Genomic DNA, 20,165 nt, shown 5'->3' with positions numbered 1-20,165 from the left:
TTTACTTCTCTTTAGGCTAGGTGTCCTTGCTGCGAGGAAAGAAACCAAAGTTTTGGAATACATGAAGCTGCTCTTTTTAGACTTTTGAGGAAAAGAGCTGCTGGGTAGATGAGTTCAATATGTTGTTCTGCTCTGACATGTCTACCCATCAAGAATGGCTGACACAGTGCACTTTAATGATTCTTCTACTGTCCAAGCTGACATTTTGGGACTAACAAAAAAGATTTGGGACAAATGCCTGTACTCACCTGCAGATCAGCCTCAAGCTTCCCCACAAGTCCTGTATTTTATGCTGCTGGATTCGTTTTAGCCATGTATTGGTATCTATATAAAGTGAATGCTCCTTTAATACTTAAGGACTTTATCCTGGGCAAGGGAGGAGAGACTCAGGATCACACTGGTTGGGCAGGTAAGTTTTTAATAGAGAAAACATTGTAGCTTTATCATTTAAGAGCTAAAAGCCATGGAACCAGGAACTACTGAAATTCTTTTGTATCTGTAGAAACTTTTATGTGAGCCATGTTTGTAAGTGAAATAGTTCATAAAAACCATTGACTTCTGAGAGTTATTTTAAACTTCAAATGCTTTATAAAAAACCCTAAATATTGAGTGATTGAAAATAGTTAACAGAAGACTAAGCAGTGAAAAAGAATCGAGATTTGGACAAATGAAGTGGCATTCAAAGACATAATTTAGCTTGTTTCCTGGCCAAGGCTTAAATAATGGCAAATTTGAACGGACTTTTAAAGGGTAGCCTATTTTTGTTTGGGTCCTACAGTGTAGGGTGTTTAACTTCATAGGGTGTCTAAGAGTGTGGGTTTCAAGGAGCTTGAGAGTCCACAGCTGCTGTGAATTCTGGCATAAGCCAATAACAAAGTTTCAAAATTATAAGAATTCTTTTGAAGCTCTTAGTGGTTTTAGAGGAATAGCAGAACACTCAGCTTTGAGTATCTCTAACCAAAGCCCATTAGTTTTAGGCAATAATTAGAAGGTAATTAGCCTAGCAGCTCTCTCAGTGATTTTATATTTGGGGTGATTAATATCAATATTCATTTTTATAGTTTCAGTTCATCTATGTGTATTTGCTTTGTACCAACTTGAGGAAAGCTTGGCTACTTGGGGTGAGTGACTTGGACTGCTAGGGGGAGGCTCCCTTCTGACTCATCTCAAAAATATTGGTGACTCCCATAGCCTCAGTATCTCAGAAAGAAGTGAAGGAAATAGCTAAAGAGAAAATCGCTAGTGGTTACATTTGGGGATTATTTAATGCTGATAAATAGAATATTTCATAGAGATCTTAACTGATCAAGAGGTATAACTTTTTTCTGTGTAATTGCAGCCTGAAAATTCTACTAGAACAAGAGTGAGATAAAAATCTGCCCACTGGCATGGCTAATGGTGGATAAGAGACATAATACTGCAGAAAAGAAAAACAAGAGGCTCACAGTGGAGACTGTGCAGTGCTGAGAGAAGTTTTCCTGATAATAAATGCCAGCAGCAAGGATTTTGCAAGGTGTTAGGGAAGAAAACACTATCAAAGAATGCAGTTAGGGAAGACCACGTGGAAATGATTTGTTATAAAGAGACCCAAAGTTACTTTTGAATTGTACTGAAAACATTGATAAGAAGAAGTAATTACTTCAATAGATATTTGTGGGAGGGTATAATTAGTGTCAAATGTAGACACATGAAAAGAATTAGATGTCTAATAGGGGCCAGAAACCAAATTAGCATAGTGCCGAGTCATTTCCTCTGGCTTCCTGGCTTCCCCAGAATGCTTAGCCCAGGACCTGCCTGCATGCCTTAGAGGTGAGTGAGTGAGAGGGTAGGTGTGTTGGTGGGTTAGTGAAGCTTATCTTCCCTATCAGTAACAAACCCTTTGTTAATTTTTAAAATCGGGTTAATTAATTAAACAAAGAGACCATTAAATTGAGGTTGCCTTAATGCTGAGGCGGTTAACCAAACTAAGCAAACCAAAATGTAAGTCTGTAAATGTCTCAAGATTGCAAAGCCACAATGCTGAGAAAGCCAGTCACATATAACCAAGCTCTAACCAATTAAATAAGTTCCTTTCTTTGGCTTGCACAAAAAGACTTTGTATATCTTTCTCTAGGCTCTTGCTGGAGGAATGTCCTGAGTCACTTCCAATTTGGTGCTGCCCAATTACAATTGATAAATGATTAAATGAAGTCTTAAAACTTAGTCTAACATAGTTTATCTTTTAATAGTACTCTCGAAATCTAATGAGGGTAGACCTTTTGGGAGGAACTTTATTTTGCTGAGGTGGACAATGGGTCAGGATACAAACTGGGAGAGTTAAGGATGAATCAAATTGCTCAATTTAAAGAAAGTGGATTAAGGCTTTGGGGAAGGTAGTTCTGGGAGCAGAGAGGAGGCTATAGACGTAGAGAAGAGGTCATGGATCTGAAGTTGGACAGGAGGTCTGGGGTGAAAGAAAAGCATTTTAAAGATGAGCATTTTGATGTTTTGCTGGGTAGAACACAGGGGAACCCTCTTTTTCATTTCCACATGGACACTTCATTGAAAGCTGAATTTTATAAGTTTGTAGTTACATTCGTGTATTGAAACGGGGTACAGGTATTCCCCACAGCCCATTGTTTGGGGGGGTAGGAGAAGGAAATAATACAGCTTTTAAGGTACTTTTCATACTGATGGCAAGCTGGTACCTAGATGATAGCTGTGCTACCTCCCCAGGACAAAAGGTGTATGTGACTTTTAGGATTTAAAAGAAGGGTGGGCAGCCTTGAGAGAGAAGCATGACAGAGGGGTGCCATGATGGAAGAGCAGTTTGTAGCAGCCATGTGGGAAACAAGAAGTAGCTATGCATTTTGTAGTCAGGATTCAGCCATGCGGCCTGGGCTAGGAGGAAAGCAGGCAGGCTGCCGCTTTGATTGTACCTGCTCTAGCTGACTCTGAAGCCATCAAGCACTCTGCCTTGCAGACCTGGACTCTACCTGGATTCTTGGAACTCAGGACATATGGAAAGGACACTTTCTTAGGACTTGTGCCTTTCCTGGACTTTACCATGATCCAGTGCAACACAGCGTGTACTTTTCTGGACTATTACATGGGGGCTGAGGACTATGTACCTCAGATCCTGAAGGAGAGAGGTGACAGATACGGGATGGAACTATTGGACTTGGTTTTGGTTTATAGCCTTTTGGGGAGCAAGGGTAGTGCTGGGTGCCGTGGGAGAACAGAGCTCCAAGCAGAAGTGCTCTCAGCAACCCCCACTCCCCGAAGTTGAAATATTATAATTACAGACCTGTTTTTCTCAACACTAATTGTTGGGTCATACACCAAGATGTTATGTAAACAGGCCCTGGTTTGCTCAGTAACAGTGAGAGACATGACATACCAAGTCTACTTTAAAAGCATGTTTGGGAGGACAGAAGGGAAGCCTCGTGGGTTACAAGTGAATATATTGAATTTTAAACTATGCAATTATTCTTCTATAATCTATAGTGTGCATTTAATCATTTTTACAACTTTGTTTATCTTTAGAAAATACCTATTTAACCTTCCCCAGATGTTGCTACACATAATTACCTGAATTGAGGGAATTTTTGCTGACAATTGCAGTTAGGATTCTGTGCCAAGAAAGTAGAGTAGTTGAATAGATATTTTTGTGGAAAGATTCCAGAGAAATTTTCACTTCTATTGACATGAACTAGATATAATATGCCTACAAGTCTCATTATTTGCAGATTAATAAGATAGTTTATAAGCTTCTTATCAATTTTGCTGAGACGTAATTCTTGATCCAACTAATGAGGGATTGTTAGCACTGAAATAACATTCCAAGAGTGCGTCTTGCCCATTTTAGTAAGTCAGTTGGTTATAAAAGCAAGATCTAAATTCAGTAGCACATTTATATCTTTCCTTAGCTGAAGGTATAACACAGAGTAAGTTTTAAAAGCTTTGTGCACTTTTCCTAAAAATGCCTTGAGGCATTAACAATAAACTGAAGCATCTGCATCTACTTACAGCAATATGATACATTCAAAAGGCAACTAGGAACATGAAAACCAGGTAAGATGCCCAGTTCTAGTTGCCCTTGAAGTATTGAAGGATGCATGAAAAATATGTGGTTTTTAATAAAGAAGGATGAAAATCTTTCTTCTGTCCTCTTTCTACATTTTCGGCACCTCTCTCAATAATACAGCCCCAAAAAACAAACTATATGTCAGTGATGGTATTGAAGCTAAGGTTCAGGGGCTCCTCTCGGAATGTGGATGCCCACATCTTCCCTTGTCTGCACGTTCACTCCCAGAAGCCCTCACTGCTCAGTCTGCAGGGCAGACTCTGTGGCCTGCAGTTCACACACACACCGGTAATATTCATTCACCCATGTGCTGCAGCAGCAAGCTGCACGCATCCATCTTTTTATAAAGTGGTCTGTTCAGGAGGCTGCCAGAGGGTCTTGTACATTCATACTTTATTTTTCAGAAGTCTAAAATATAAGAAGGAGGGATAGAAGGATATGGAACAACTCCTGTGAGTAATAAAAGGAGCTTTAAAGTTTTTCTGTAACTGATTTTATCTTACGTTGTGACCCCTTTTAGGGGAAAAAAAAACCTGACAATTAAAGATAATTAAGCCTCTTCTGGCCAAAACAGCCTCTTTTAGATTAATATTCCTTCTGTTCAAAGTTCAAACTCACTATCTGGGCTGTTTGTTTTCTTTCAAGTAGTGCCACCCTCCGCTTTCTTCCCAGAAGGGCAGGCTGGTGCAGTAGAAGAATATGTTCTCAGAATGGAGGGTGAGGATCAGAGAATGGGGGCACGAGGAGGCTCCCATCCAGCCAGTCCTCTCCATCAGGGTGTCTTGTCCTGCTTGTATGTGGGCAGAGACCTCTGCCTCGTTGCCTCTATGTCTGCCATGTCTGCTACGGTTCACAGAGCGCCAAATGTGCAGTGGGCTCTAAATTGTTGGGCTGCCCTTGACCATTTCTTCCTTCCCCACCTGTGCTTTTCTGATGCCCTGGGTACCTGCAGTTTGGCTCTGACTCCCATTTAACTCCAACCTGTCAGTTGGCCCTTCCGCTCCCTTCCTTGGGTTCACTTCTTGCAATGTGCTATTCCTGCAGGTGAATTCACTAGCCAGTAGCCTCAGCTATTCCCTCTGGGACAAAGGAAGCCTCTGAATTACTTATATGGAACACCTACGCACTGGAGAATGTCTGGAACTGTCTCAGGCCCTCTGTTTCTAAATATACCACCAGTCATTTTTTTCTACCCATAGTCACTCCAGACTGGCAAAGGCTGATTTGGGAGGTTTCCTGCCAGATTACCCCATGGCACTTGAACTAATCTCTAGTATATTGATGGCCTCTTTTGACCAAATGCCAGATTCAGATCTGTAGGTTTTTGCAACCTCTTCTTCCCACTGCTCCTTTTCTCTTATTTTTTTTTTCCTGTGAAGAAGGAGCCATTAATATGTGGTAAATAAAAAGGAAAAATATAGCTAATCAATTCCCTGTAATCTGGAGTCAAAATCATGTCTTACTACTACCTTCTGGTACTTGCTCTGTGCTGTGACATCAAACCCTTTGACACCTGCAGGTACAGATGTGCGGCCAGTGGCTGTGTTGGCAGATAATTGGTAGGGAGAAGAGAAGCAATACAGGGCATGGAAGGAGGATCTGTCACAAAAATCTTTGTCAATAACTTTATAGTGGTAGCAATCAGAAATGCAGCACAGTTATCATCTAGAAGTATGGATTTGCTTTTACTCACTTTATTCATCTCTTTGGTTGAGAAATGAAACTAGCTGAGTGATTTCTGTTTGCTTCCTGCCTTTAAGCCTTCTTAGAATAGAGTAGGAACCAATAGGGGATTTTATTTTTACTATACTCTTATGTAACAATGTTATCAATTTGCAAGGGCTGCCATAAGAAAATACTGCATACTGGGTGGCTACAACAATAAAAATTTATTTTCTCACAGTTCTGGAGGCTGGAAGTTCAAGATCAAGGTGTCCACAGGTTTAGTTTCTTCTAAACCAAACCTTTCTCTTTGGCTTGCAGATGGCCACCATCCTCCTGTGTCCTCACATGGCCTGTCCTCTGTGAGTACCCATCCTTGTGTCTTTTCCTCTTCTTATAAAAACACCAGCCACATTGGATTAGGGCCCTATCTGAAAGTCTCATTTTAAATCAATCACCTTTTTAAAGACCTTATCTCTATATATGCTTATAGTCTGAGGCACTGGGAGTTGGGACTTCAACATATGAATTTTAGTGGGGACATAAGCCCATAAGAGCAATTATATTCTAGGGAATTCAAAGTACTTTTGAATCATAACCATATTGAAACAAATGTTAGAATCATTATTACTTTTCAGGCTTTAAAATACAAAAATAGGGAATGGATTATCAGAGATTCCAAAGCTCAGGATAGAAAGTGAGAATTTAATTCAATCCTCTTAGAGTAAATGGGATATGTGCTTCTGCATTTTTAAATTTTGCTCTTTTAATTATGCAAATACCTTAATACATGCTTGGTGGGAAAATTTCAAACTGTACACAAAAGCAAAGAGTTGTTGTCTTCTTTATATTTATTCTGTTTCTTCAGAAGCTAAACACTGTTAATACTTTAATATAGATTCTTCCAGATAAATAAACAATATTTATACATAAATATGTGCTAATTTAAAAATTTTGATTTTTGTTTTCCAAAGAGGAATAATACTATATGTATTGTTGTCTGGCATGCTTTTTTCACTTAACATGATGACTTAGAGTTCTTTTTATGTTAGCACAAAGTTTTTCAGCATTGGCACCATAGGCATTTGGGGCTTGATAATTCCTTGTTTGGGGGAAGGTGTCCTGTACATTTAGCAGCATCTCTGGCCTCTACTGATTAGATGCTGGTAGTGTCCTCCCACACCCCACAACAGTTGCTTCAACCAAAAATGTTCCTAGACATTCATTACCAGATGTCCCCTGGTGAATAATATGTCACCCAGTTGAAAATCACTGGTATAAAGAGATTTTCATAATTTTTAAAAGCTGTATCCAGAGTATTGGTTACACCATAGTTAATTCATCTGTTCTCCTATTGATGAACATTTATTTAAGGTATTTCCATTTTGTTACCATTAGGAGCAACACTATATTGACTGTCCTTACTATGACTCTTTGTTGCCTGTACTAACATTGCCTTAGAGCAGAAATTTTCAACCTCTTTCATCTCGTGGTACACATAAACTACTAAAATTCTGTGGCACACTGAAAACTATATTTTTGCCCAATATGACAAAAGAATAAGTATAATTTTGATTCATTAGCACTATATCTATTGTTGTGTTGGCTGTTGTCATTTTTTAATTTGACACTCTAAGGGAAAATAGGTCAGTTTCCCTAAGTCAGGTATTGCATGTTTTAAAAATTCTCACAGCACACTGGTGGAAAATTGCTGCTTTAGGTGAATTTATCTGAAAATTTAATTGCTGATTCAAGAAAGGTGCACATTTTGGTATTTTGATATATGTTATCAAGTTATCCCTCAAAAAAATGCACAATTTACATTTCCATCAGTGATTGTTCATTTATCCTCTATCTTGCCAACACTGAATAGTATCAAACCCTGTAATTTTTCCTACTTAGTATATATGTATGACTAAAAAATTTTATCTTGTTATATTTCCCTAATTACTATTAGTTGAGCATCTCTTCACTTTATTCCTGTTTTTGTGGTCTATTCAAATTTCTTGCCCCCTACCATTTTTATGGCTGGTTTGATATGTAGCAGTTCTTCATACGCATTCTGACTAATAATCCTTGTACTGCTACATACATTGCAAATATTTTCTCCTAACCTGTTATTTGTTTTCTAACTTTGTTAGCACATATTTTTGTGATCATAAATTTAAAATTTTATATAGTTAGGCATTTAAATTTTATTTAGGAAAATTTTCCATGCCCCAGGAGCATTTTCCTTTCCTGCCTCTTCTCCTGAGCTCCAAGGACCCTTCTTTTGCCTCTGTAACTTATTTCCTGGGCCCATTTCTTCTACAGCTCACTTCTTCTACCTTTGTTAGTTCCTAAATAAATTTTCTCTTACAGTTTGAGTTTTGACTCTGAGTCCTTTCTTAGCTAGGACTCAAGTACTGAGATTGCTGAGTCGAGGTCTGGTCTGACTCCACTGGTCTGACACCTGGTGCTGTTTTGCTGCCAACATATTAAATATAAAAATGTAATACTTTAATATTTGTATTTCTCTTTAGGCATTTTTATCATGCTTTATTTTTATCATTACTTTTTGCCATTTAGATTTTTAGTTATCTGTAATTCGTTTTTTTTTGTAAATGTTTTTATACAGGGGTATTTTCTCTATTCTAGACCCAAGTGTTTCTGGGTCAAATATAAACAAGTTTGTATAAACAAATTTGAAGGAATATGACCAAATCTTCCATATGGGCTGCTCTGTCTAATACAAATATGGTGATAGAACACAAAAAACTTACATTTCTATCCTTATTAAATATTATATATAGATTTCTTATCTCTCTGTTACATAGAGAATTCATGGTACTTAAGGGAGGTGAATTTATGACGATTGTTCCAATTTCTTTCACCATTCCTGCTTACTGCTAGATGGAACAGATCTCTTCTTGAGCAGGAGCTGAACAGCAGGATTCTACAATTCGCAGATAGTGGTTCCTTCTCAGAGAATAGGATCACGATTTTTATGAGGTCTTTGAGCTCCTTATCCACTTTGCTGTGGGCCAACCCCCCCTTTGAAATAGATACTGTCCAGGGCATAGGTTCTTTTTTGTTCCCTGGATTGGTGGGTCTGGTTGGCTTCCATTGATTTAGGACTACAGGTATTGGAGAGCACATGATTTTTGGATTGCAAAACCAAGAGGAGAAGCAGGTGGGGGTGTGGGAGGGCCTTGGAGGCAGGGATGTGAAAGGAGCTCCTGAAAGGAAAGCAGCTGAGAGCCCAAAGCTTTAGCAGACACAGAATAAATCACTGGTCTCCTCATAGCTCATTACCAATTCTGCCCTCACACTGGAAGAGTTTAAACGCTTTCATATTCACTGCAGATTAATTAAGCTTTGTACTCAGGAAAGAGAACAATGAAAAAAGTAAAAAAAAAAAAAAAAAAAAAAAAAAAGCATCTGAAAGACTGTAACATAAGTGAGACTGTACATGAAAAAGAACAAAATAAAAAATGTAAATGGGATGTGATCTCTGTTGTCTTCCTCTTTGACCCCATTTTTTACCACCCCACCCCACCTTCTCACTGGGTTCCAATTACCCTTGCCTCTTCCTTGCTCTGTGGAGACACCAAAATGTGTCCTTATGGCTGGAGCACTCTTCTCCCCACAATCATACCAGCCCAGTAACTCATGTTCTCGTCTTGGAACACAGGGAAACTTTTGGTGAGACCGCTGAGCACTGTCTATAAATAACACGTGTCCGTGGTCACCTGGCCGGCTGCTCTTTTTCTGTAGCACTTCCTACCATTTGCTGCGCTGTAGATTTAGGTACAAGATGCACATTCACTTACGCACATGGTTGCTGTCTGCTTCCCCCATGGGAATGTAAACCCTCGTAGGGAGTTTTCTGTTTCTTTGGTTCGGGCTATACCTTCGGTGCCTGAAACAATGCCTGTTGCTCAACACATTTTTGTGCTGAATGAATGACTAGGTTGAGATTACTCAGCCAAAATGTGGGGAAGGGAATGAATGATGTACCATCCTCTGATTTCTGTTTTTGACTTATTAGTAACGCTGAGGTACTGTATTTAAAGTGAATATGACATTCTGGGGTGAGATTATATACTTTTAGTGTATATTTTGTTTATATCTTGTACTGTACATCTAACTTGTGGGAGTTTAAAGGGCATGTCAAATTTGCTGAAATAAATGCTATTGTCAGTAACCTTGGAGTCTTGTGAGATCAGAAAGCCAGAAGGGAGGGAGGCAATGTTACTGTGATAGATCTCCACAGGCCCATTGCTAGCCTTGCAAACCTTTCTATTGCAGGTTTGTTTCAATAAGGTGCACTTTTAGTCAGAAATGTCTTCTTTTGTGAATAATGGAATCAATGAAAGATTAGCAGGATGTTCCTTGAAAATCAACAAGTCAACCAACAGAGTGCCTATTTAGGTAAAGGTAGTATCTGCTTTCCAAGAATTATGAACATTATCTATTCACCTTATGCTATTATGTGAAAAATACAATCAACTCTACACAATTTTAATGAGTGCTATATAGCTCTAGAGAGCCAAATAAAACTTGTGAATACTACTCTCCTATTTTGTATATTTTGATAAGATGTTTGAAAATGTTACAATATAAATTAAGAAAAATGAAGCAAATAGTATTGTATTTAACTTGAATCCATTTCCAACTGCATTGAAATCAAATGTCAAATATAATGTTCTTAGTGAGCTTATCCTGATCCCCCAACCAGTTTGGAGCTTTCCTACCTTAGAACAAGGAGATGCTTTGGACCTCCCTGAAAACATTTGCTGGCTTTGTATTCTAATAAACTATATACATGTCCCATTTGCTCTATGAGATTGCAATTTTAAAATCTGTAGCTACAGTTGGGATAGATACATCTTTTAAAATTTTTAAATAAATGTTGAAAGTGTCAGTTTTATAGTAAGATAAAATGGCATTTTTCTATTTAATTATATTTAAGGCATCACAAATACTTATTTAGAATAAGGACTATAATTTAGCATTTATCAAACTGTATCACTAAATGCTGAGAAATTAGAGACTGCTCTTTGCCCTCAAAAGACTCTGGTGAAAAAACATTAACATAAATATCTGGAATACACTGAAATAACAAAAAGATAAATAGTGAGCAAAATTAAATTCTTAATTGCAATTCTCAGGCATTGTTTCTAAATGTTCTTATTGCAGAACTATAGCACACAGGGAGGGCAAACATATGCAGAAAGGCAAATTAATAGTTTTCCTTTGAGTGAACAATTCAATTACTAAAATCATCAAGCTGAATATTTAAGCTTTATGAGAAATCTGTTGTTTACAGCTTATATAGGCATTGGCAGTATGACTGCTAGGACTGTCCCATCACATAATACTGAGTCTTATTAAATGGTATGAAGAGTAAAGAATTCACTTGGACTATTTAACAAATAGTTTCGTATATAGTATTGAGTTGCTTTCACTTTTCCTTGAAATCCTTTGCTTGGCTTTGAACACTCCAGTGTTTGCCCTAATATCAGTCATGACAGAACCATCATCTACAGGCTTTCTGTAGGATGACACTCAGAGAGAGGTTAACTGATGCCATCTTGGAAACTTTTCTCTAAGTGGGATTTGTAATGCTGTGGCTTTTTGGTTCAGTCTAAATCTCATCTGTTTAATAGCTTCACTGACCTAATGAGCTACTGCTAGAGACTCATTGAGAGCCCATCAATTCAGTGGGAATCCTTAGATATAACAGGATTGCTACACAGTGGTTCCAAAAGACATCACTCATTTATTGATGATTGTGAAATGAAGTGGAAATGGTTTGCAGTGAATGTAAAATATAAGCCAGGGCTAGCTAGAGATGATATTTACAGAAAACGGTGCCCATAAAACTGTCAGAAAGATAAAATTTCCTTTGGTTAAAAACAAAAAACAAACAAACAAAACCCCATCTTTCTAGCCAAGCCCAACTTCTATGATTTATGTGATGCTCATTTCCAAGGCTCTTTCCCTCCCATCCTCCACCATAGATAGCAACCAAGTATGTGGTCAGGCAGTAGAGCATAAATATTTGTTTTTGAAAGAGATACAGGAAAGGATGGTTTAGAAACTGGAATAATTTTCTTTCTCTCTTCCCTATCTAAACATTCACACGTGTGCTCTTCCCTCTGTCAAGCATACAGCATTGGATAGATCATCCTAATACCTAGGATGATATCAGGATTGCACAGTCCTTTCTGCATGTCATACTTTTAGAGGACATTGACTCTGGAAATAATCACCAAAAATTTCTACTGTTAGTTATATAGTATGACAGAGAGCCTTAGATTATTATCCTTCCATGGCATTTTTTATAACAAATCCCATTAAAATGTGATTTATTGTCTCAAGTACCCTGTACATTTTCCAGAATCACTGTTCAGGCTGATATTATAAACCATTTAATACCTTTCTTTTTTGATCTATCAAACAAAACTTAGGCTCTACTCTCCACACGTTGTGCATATGTCATTGTAAAAGAATGCCTCTTGGGTCTTCAAAAGAAACTAAACTTTTATGTTAAACTGCCTTTAATGGGGGTTTATACCATTAATTTATTTTATTATTATTGGCATTGACCAGCACAGCTACATTGTCTCAGGCCTTTCCCCCAGGTCTAAGCATGTCTATAGAATGTAAGTTATCTCAGGACAGAAGATAACTTGTTTGAAGGTGCTGTTTAAATTTATACTATTTAATATCCATGGATATTAAGTTTAAGTGATAATGAATGTAGTTGAATATGACTTTGTTTTATTTAATTCTGATTACTTGTGAGAAGTGTAACAATGCCAGTGCTTTTAATCTTGAAGATCCCACTGCCTTGTGGATAACTTCATAAGCTGTCTCAGGACTTCTCTCTCAGATCTAGATTAGTTCCTGTATATGTTTGCAATGGGACACTAGTCTCAGTTTCTCTAGACAGAACTGAAGTTGGCAGGGACTTACCTAGAAAAGAGATTTTTGAAGGGCTGAGTTTCCTCTGGCTCCCTCTAGGAGACCAGGCTCTCAGGGCTGAATAACTGTGGAGTCTCTAGGTTTCTACCCATCATAGTTCCTTCTTATTGATGAGTCTAGCTCCTGGCCAAAAGCCTCTGTGTGATTTTTTAAAAGCCTGACCATAGGAAATGACAAAGACTCAGAGGGGAAGCTTCCTTCCCCACACTAGACTTGGCGCACACACAATGCATTGCAGTGCATCGGAGGGAGTTGCAGTCAATCCAGACCCTGGGCCAGCTATGCTCTCACACATGCATTTCTGTGTTCCTTGTCCAGGTATCTCCTTTCAGAGGCCTCTTTATTGGGTGCCTTTGGTAGAAGTCTTTCTCAGGTGCCTCTGCTGCAACCTCCTTATCTAGGGGATGGGGGAATTTATAAAGACACTCCTTCTCTCTTCTGACCCAGTGCTTAGTAGTTTTCTATTACCAGCCCTTTCCATTCCATCTTGTTTTGCTCCTACCCCAACCCCTATCCATGAAACTGCAAGGGCATTGTTGTTTGAGACCCTCTTCACAGTGAAATGATTCCCTACATCTGGGCTGATCCACCTGACCCAGTGCTGATCCATGGGGAAAATGGGACAGTGAAGGATCTGCCATTTTCTATTTGACCTTTTGCTTATACCATTGTAATAAATGATTACAAGCTTGATTCTTTCATTTTGGCTTGTTATCTTAATTGACCACTCCAACACCTGGCAGTTCAGCTCAGCTCTTGGCAGCTGATATTTTGTATAGAATCATTTCACCTCACCCCATTTCATATATAAATTTTAAACAGCAGAATTCAAATGAGAAGTCTAATGATTAAACCATATCTTGAAGGAGTATATAGAGAGGGGATTATACTCTTTATTACATCTTATTGGTGAAATCAATTCTAATCTTGGTGGGTAAGACTCACCAATGAACTGTCTTCCTTCATCTCTCTGCTATGTCTATCCTACCTTCAATGTAGGTTCAAATTTTAACCAATAATATCTATAATTAAATAATAATGAACATTTATTGAATGCATACTTTGTGCCACCCACTATGCTGGACATATAATAATAAAAAATCACAAGTTCTGTATTAAATATTAGAGCAAAACGTGGGTAGGTAATGCTTAAAAGCAGGCTGGTACAGCAATATATTTGCAGGAGGTTGTTTTTTACAATAGCAGGATGTTGACTAGTTGCTGGTAGATATGAAGATAAGTAGGTGGAAGACTAGGTGGTTGGCATAATTTAGGTAGCATTACTATCCTGGCCATGTTGGGTGGAGCTCAGGACATGGTACTAATTTCACCATGTCATTGAAATGTCATATGGGAAACAAATCAGATTATTCATATAAATGGAAGCAATATGGTAGGTATCAGGGAAGGTGCTTGTGCTATGGAGAACTAATGTGTGGTCAGCATGGCTAATCCCATAAACAAACTGTAACCCTAAAGATTCCACCTCAGTCCTGTACATACAATCAGAAGCTGGTAGACAAGGCACTGAGGTTACTGGTTTATCTATTGCTCTGATGAGGATTGGCTTATTAACTGGGCTGGGATAAGGGCATCAATCACTATGATTATACTGACTAGCAAGTGGGAAAGAAGTTTGAGTGGTACTGAGAGATAATTTATGACTGGCTAATCGGTTGAGTGAAAAGGATATGGACCTTAGGTATAGTGAAATACAAGAACTTTTGCTTTCCATTTTGCAAAAGATCATTGTTCCCACTATAAGAAAGAGAAAAATCCAATAAACTCAAATACCAAAGAGAGAAAGAATCACAAGTGAATTAAATTCTGAAAAGGATCAGTTCTTTTCAGCAGAGAAGGACTCGTGACCACTCTCTTCCTTGATGGAACAGCAGAAGGAGGCACCAACCCACCTCACACTGAGTAAGAAGTAACCAGATGAACTTTTAATAAACATTTAACAATGCATATGAGTTGGTTTTTTGAATTAGGCCCCAAGGAGCCCTAGTCAGAGAGCCAAGCCACATGCGCCTTCCAATTCTTGCCCCTGAGAGTACAGAGACAGCATGCTGATGGCTGTGGGCATGGTAGCAGTTCTAAGAAAATTCCCCTGAGTGTCTTCATGGAGTTAAGGGCAAATATACCCCACCTGCAGTGCACAGAAGGCATGAGGCTGGGCAGGAGAACTGAGAGAAATCCCTCTGTCACACCAGGAGTTAACCGATTACAAGGCAGCAGTACACTGAAGGCTAGTGGAAACACAGGCTGGAGAAAGACCTTCATGGTTTGGGGCAAAAGAGCAAAGGGACTCCACAGAAGACTTAAAAGCTGTATAGGCTCTAAAGCAAAGAGAGACCTTTGAAGCCCTGCTGCTGTTCATATAAAAATTTCTGATCCCATCTTTGAAATATTTGATGCAATTGTTGACTAGAATTTGAAAAAAGCTGCAGTGAATCCAGACCCGGGTCAACTACAGATTAGACTGACTCAGCCTGAAACTGACACAGCACCACTTTCTGTTTTATGCTGTTGGTCAAAGCCAGTGAACAAGGCCAGTGCAGAGTCTAGGGTAAGATAAATAATCTCCACCTTCACATAAGGAATAACATTCAGGTACTAGGAGGAGAGGAACTGTTGGGACCCATATTTGTAGACTAGTTATGATGCGAAACAATACATATATAAATAAACCATGATTTTAAGAAGATATTAGAAAATATTTCAAATAAAATACAACATGTAAAAATTTGTAGAATGCAGCTAATGCAATACTTAGAGGAAAATTTGTAATATTAAATGCTTATAGTAGAAAAGACAAAACTATAATATTAATAATCTAAGTTTCTAACTTAAAAAAGAAGAAAAATAACAAATTAAATCCAAAGTAAGAAGAAAAAAGTAATGAATAAAGATAAAAGCAACCCTACTGTGTGGCTCAGTTGATTGGAGCATCATTCTGTACTCCAAAGTTTGATTTCCTGTCAGGGCACCTACATAGATTGCATATTTGATTGACAGTTAGGGCACATAGCAAGGCAACTGATTGATGTTCTTCTCTCACACTGATGTTTTCTCTCTGTTTCTCTGTCCTTGTCTCTGTCTCTATCTTTCTCTCTCTCTTTCCTCGCCTCCCATTCCTCTCCCTCTCCCTCTTTCTCTAAAATTCAGTGAAAATATCTTTGGGTGAGGATAAAAAAAAAATAAGAGCAAAAATCAGTTAATTATAAAATGAACCAATAATAAAGAGTACCAATAAAGGAACAAAAAAAACCTAGTTCTTTGTAAGATTAAGAAAATTATAAAACTCTAGCAAGAAAGCTCAAAAGAAAAAGAGGAAAAATTTCCTGCCCCTCCATAAATTATCAATACCAGGAATGAAAAATGGAATGTCACTAGAAGGATAATCGGGAATATTAGAATCAACTTTATGGCAGTAAAGTTGTCCATTTAAGTAAAATGAATAAATTCTTTGATAGGCACATGTTACCAAAACTGATATGAGAATAAACATAATCTCTGAATGACTCTAGGTCAATGAAAAAATATGAATGTGCAATCAGTCACAAGACAACTTCATGACCATATATTTTCATGGTGAATTCTATCAGACATCTAAGGAAGAGAATTTCAACTAATTGTACACAAACTTTTTCAAGATATAGGGAGGAGAAAACATGTCCTAACTTGTATTTTGAACATATCCCTGATACCAAAACCTAAAAAGGACATTTCAGAATAAGAAAAATACAGATGAATATACCATATGAACCTAGACAAACTTGATCAACTATTAGCAATAAGATCTAACAATACATAAAAATATATGTTCATTAAAACATGCCATGGCCATTCATTAAGCCAAAGTAAGTATTATTGAGTTATTGTAAACAAGTTTCAAAATGATTACAATAACATAAAAATCTTCATGATCATAAAAATGCCTTTCACTTATCAGAATTATAAAATCAGTTGCTGGGTAATACTTTAACATGTTAGTTAAGTTAGGCTGTTGCATTCAGGCTGATGAATGTTTAAACCAGTGGTTCTCAACCTTCCTAATGCCGCGACCCTTTAATACAGTTTCTCATGTTGTGGTGACTCCCAACCATAAAATTATTTTTGTAACTGTAATTTTGCTACTGTTATGAATCGTAATGTAAATATCTGATATGCAGGATGTATTTTCATTGTTACAAATTGAACGTAATTAAAGCATAGTGATTAATCACAAAAACAATATGTAATTATATATGTGTTTTCCTATGGTCTCAGGCAACCCCTGTTAAAGGGTCATTCAACCCCCAAAGGGGTCGCGACCCACAGGTTGAGAACTGCTGGTTTAAACAGTTTGAAATATCATTACTGTTAGATCTATCTATCATTTTTATCTATCTATCTATCTAATCTAATCTAATCTATCTCTATATGTATCTGTATATCTACTTAGCATTGCTCCATTTAAAAAACAAATCAAAAAACAAATCAAGTTCTTGTTATTTATTGACAAATAAATATTGGCTTTATTTTTTTTTATGTTAGTGTTTCCTAAATGTGTTGATCCTTCACTGTATGGGCTATTAACAGTTTAAATGAAACCAACCAGGCTTCTTTTTTTTTTTTACAGCCAGGCTTTGCAGAACCTTATTGGCCCTGATATGTGTAATAGCAATGGGCTGCTCAATGGGCTATTCAGAGTTCCCCTACCCATTTAGAGACAGGGATGCTACTTTATGCAACAGCCTCAAGTTCACCTGATATTTTTCTGTATCATTTATTCTACAGGTATCCTATCATTTGGGAAAATATTAAAGACTTTCAAACCACAGATCCAAATCATTGCTATTTTTTCTGTAGGGGGAACAGGTATTGGCAATTGCCTTCTAATTTAAAACCATTTTATCCTGTATACTGTTGATGACAGATAATAATTTAAATTTATTTTCATAACTAGTTCTTTAAATTTGAAAACAAATTCAAACAAGTTATAAAATGTCCAGACAGCATGGACGAGAATACAATAAAATCAAGCTAATGACCTCCCAATCCCATCTACTACCTAGCCTACTATTTCTAGAGGCAAATGTTCTAACAGTTTCCTGTGTTTACTTCCAGCATTTTTTTTTTTATCACAAATTTTAGCTTCAAAGATTGTGTTTTTCTTGGGGGGGGGTGGAGGGGATGTTAAAGAGACATATATAGAAAACATATAACAAGAGACCATAAAAAAGAGCTCTTTAAATTTCACATATCAAAATAGGTAATAGAGATTAATATACACACACATGCTTTTGTACCCCAAGCCTCCTCCTTTTCATAGCCTCTATGGAGTGCTGAGAATCCTGGCCAATGTTTTGTGAATGAGAATCTGTGGAACGGGTGGTTTCTTGGCTATTGCTCTGGTGAATAGTCATTTGATCTTTCCTCCTGAGAAGGAGTCATATTAAACAAAATTTCTTTCCTCGATGATAACTGTCTTGTTTATATTATCATGGATAAAAGATGTTCTTAATGTGATAATGACAGGAAAGGTGATACAGATTTGGACCTGGGCAAGTATACCTGGGCTTTCTTTAAACCAGTGGTTCACAAAGAGAAGTGATTTTTGTCTCCCCAGGGGATAGTTGGCAATGTCTATAAACAGTGATTGTCATGACCAAAGGTAGGTGAGAGTGAGCATTCCTGGCATCTCCTGAGTCTCTCATAGGGTTGTTACCAAATGTCCTGCATGACACAGGACAGCCACTTACAACAAAGAATTATTTGGTTCAAAGTGCAATAGTGTTAAAGTTGAGGAACTGTATTTTAAATGAACTGTTTTGCCATTTGTTCTTTTGGGGACAATGATTTTCATTCAGAGAAACAACTCAAAATAAACCTCAATACCAATAGCAGTAAAATCCTATGCAGTTTTCCACTGGGTTTAGTTTGGGCTCTCGAGCTATTAGAACATAATGGGAAAGTTTAGTGTCTACTGATTCATCCAGAAAAATAATTTTCTCATAGCATTATCGACCCTTACTTATTCTTTTTTCCTCCTTAACTTTTCTGATTACATTGCTTATGGAAAAAAAAACAACAACATTATATTGCAGGGAGATGGAACTTGAATGGCAGGGAATGATAGCAAATAACTATTTTATATTTGCTTGAAAAATACTACAAAATAGATAGTAAGTCCCATAATAATTTTGCTTTCCTAATTTATCAGCTATTTTTTCTCTGGTTTGGACTAGGCTCTTTCCACAGGTACTGTTTTTCAGTCCAAAGGTACTGTGTAAATCCATTTCAGATGGAAGCCTGACAACTATGTTCTGGTGGGCTAATTGTATTTAATCTGCTCATTTCTGAATGTCATCATAGATTAAAGCATGTGAAAAATTAAATCATGAGAGATTGCATTGACTCTGGGCCAAAAGATTCTTGACCCATAGTAAATCCTATCTTTGCTTCATTTCAGTGGAGTTTTTTGGCCTAGAGGGAAATGTGGAATACTGAACATTTGAAGTTGTCTTAGTGAAGAAGGCAGTCAGACTGTGGGAACTGCAATACGGTGGTTTAGGGGGTGTGGAATCCACCTTCTTCCATTGTTGATGAGGAAGTGGAAGCTCCAAGCAGTTAAGAGACTGGCTCTGAGTCCCAGGCCAGTGGCAATCCTAGTGCTAGAGTCCAGGCCACTCATCCGAGTCCACCACTCTTTGGGCAGTTTCTGTGTTGTGGCCCATCATTATTTCTGGCCAGAGCTGCCAAAAGTAAACTTTCCCAAGGTCAGACAATAATTTCATATATGTATTCATTACTTTAGACTCTTCACATATGTTATCTCATATCAAAAATGAACTTATTACATAAATAGAACAAGAATGTTTGTTTCCATTGATCAGAATAAATAAAAAGTCAGACACATTAAGTGCCTTATGTAAAGTTAAATAACTAATAAAATATAGACCCAGATGTCTCAGTCCAGGGCTCTCCTCTTCAGGCCACTGCAGGTTTATTGTAAAAGCAAACAATTCTACACTGGCATAAAGAGAGCTTCTCTTCACTGGTTATTTACTCTGTGTCTGGTGCTGTGCTAAGAGTATGTATTAGTCCATTTATTCCTCATAGTCATCCTAAGATGTTGATATGATTATTAATCTTACTTGCTTGATGAATAAACTGAAGTTTAGTGAGGTTCTTTTACCTACTTAAGTTTACATTGCTAAACATTTAGACTGGCTGTTGTGGCTTAGTGGATTGAGTGCTGGCCTGTGAACTGAAAGGTCTCTGGTTCGATTCCCATGTCAGGGCACATGCTTGGGCTGTGGGCTGGGTCCCCATTTGGGGGCATGCAAGAGGCAATCAATAGGTGTTTCTCTCCCTCTCTTTTCCTCCCTTCTCCTCTTTCTAAAAATAAGTAAGTAAAGTATTTTTAAAAAAAACCCAATCACATGGAAATTACTGTAGCTATTTTCCTGAGGTAGGA

The sequence above is a fragment of the Furipterus horrens genome, unplaced genomic scaffold, assembly GCF_987537825.1.
Source record: "Furipterus horrens unplaced genomic scaffold, mFurHor1.1.pri manual_scaffold_1, whole genome shotgun sequence".
NCBI lineage: Eukaryota > Metazoa > Chordata > Mammalia > Chiroptera > Furipteridae > Furipterus > Furipterus horrens.
This window is presented reverse-complemented; position numbering follows the sequence as displayed.